The sequence below is a fragment of the Brassica oleracea genome, chromosome C1 (genome assembly GCF_000695525.1).
Source record: "Brassica oleracea var. oleracea cultivar TO1000 chromosome C1, BOL, whole genome shotgun sequence".
NCBI lineage: Eukaryota > Viridiplantae > Streptophyta > Magnoliopsida > Brassicales > Brassicaceae > Brassica > Brassica oleracea.
Genome location: NC_027748.1, coordinates 19,118,504 through 19,120,058, shown reverse-complemented (window position 1 = coordinate 19,120,058; position 1,555 = coordinate 19,118,504).

Here is a 1,555-nt window from a genome sequence, read left to right as displayed (position 1 = left end):
AAAAAGAGTACAACACGTACTACTCCCCCTGATGAGAACCTCAGTGGAGGTCCTTCAGCCTACGCATCCCAATCTGATGTGTGAGTTTCCTGAATGTACAGGTTGGAAGTGCCTTAGTGAATAAATCGGCTGAGTTATCACTAGACCGTACTTGGATCACTTTGACCTCTCCGGTCTTTTGCAAATCGTGGGTAAAGAAGAACTTAGGCAAAATATGTTTTGTCCTATCCCCTTTGATATAACCATCTTTGAGCTGAGCAATGCAAGCCGCATTGTCCTCGAAGATAATGGTCGGCTCTTTGCACTCGACCATCCCACAATCTGATCGGATATGTTGGATCATTGATCTCAACCAAACAACCTTGCGCCTAGCCTCATGAATTGCTAGTATTTCCGAATGATTGGATGATGTGGCCGCGATGGTCTGTTTCATGGAACGCCATGATATGGTCGTACCTCTATGTGTAAAGACATATCCTGTCTGTGATCGAGCTTGATGTGGATCTGATAAATATCCAGCATCAGCAAAACCAACTAAACCATCTTTGTTATGGTTAGTATAATATAGACCCAAGTCTTTCGTTCCTTGCAGGTAACGAAGAACGTGTTTGATCCCGTTCCAGTGCCTTAGGGTCGGACATGAGCTGAACCTGGAACATGTTTTATGTTCCACTGTTTCCTAGACAAGACATAATTCATTGAGATCTCATTATTATATGCACCATCAGTACCATGAATCTTGGCGTCCCAAGAATCATTGTTTGGCACATCAGGGCCGGCCACTTTAGTGGCATCAGGTCCGGCTACGTTTAAAACCGGGTTGGTCGCGGCCACATCACGGCCGTGTCTGGTGTCTTATGAACCTCGGTTGCACCATTCTTTATTTTCCGAGGTTTCTTATCTTTGGAACCTATTGGTCTACCACGTATCACACGCTGGCTAGACTCTGTACCAACTTGATTGTGTCCCTCTTGAACATCAATTCTTATTGGTGCATTAGCAGCAGGTATGTATGACTTGGTCACACTTTTCGGGCCAGCAAAGGAGTCTGGCAATTGATTAGCTAGCTTTTGTAAATGTATAATCTTTTGAACTTCAAGATCACACACTTGAGTTTGAGGATCTTTCCAAGAAATGGATGTTTGATTCCATGAAATTTCTTTTATCATTTTGCTGCTATCTCCCCCTAAGGTCGGATGATCGGATTTATTAAAATGACAATCCGCATATCTGGCCTTAAACAAATCACCCGTAGTTGGCTCAAGATATTTTAAAATCGTGGGGGAATCAAATCCGACATATATCCCATCCTCCTTTGAGGTCCCATCTTTGTTCTCTGTGGTGGAGCTATAGAAACATAAATGGCACAGCCGAATGTCTTAAGATGGGATACGTCTGGCTCATGACCCGTAAGTAATTGTAATGGGAAATACTTATGTTCACTTGATGGCCTGATGCGTATGAGCTCGGCCGCGTGAAAGACCGCATATCCCCACGCTGAGACCGGAAGTCTCGACCTCATGAGTAATGGTCGAGCTATGAGCTGTATGCGTTT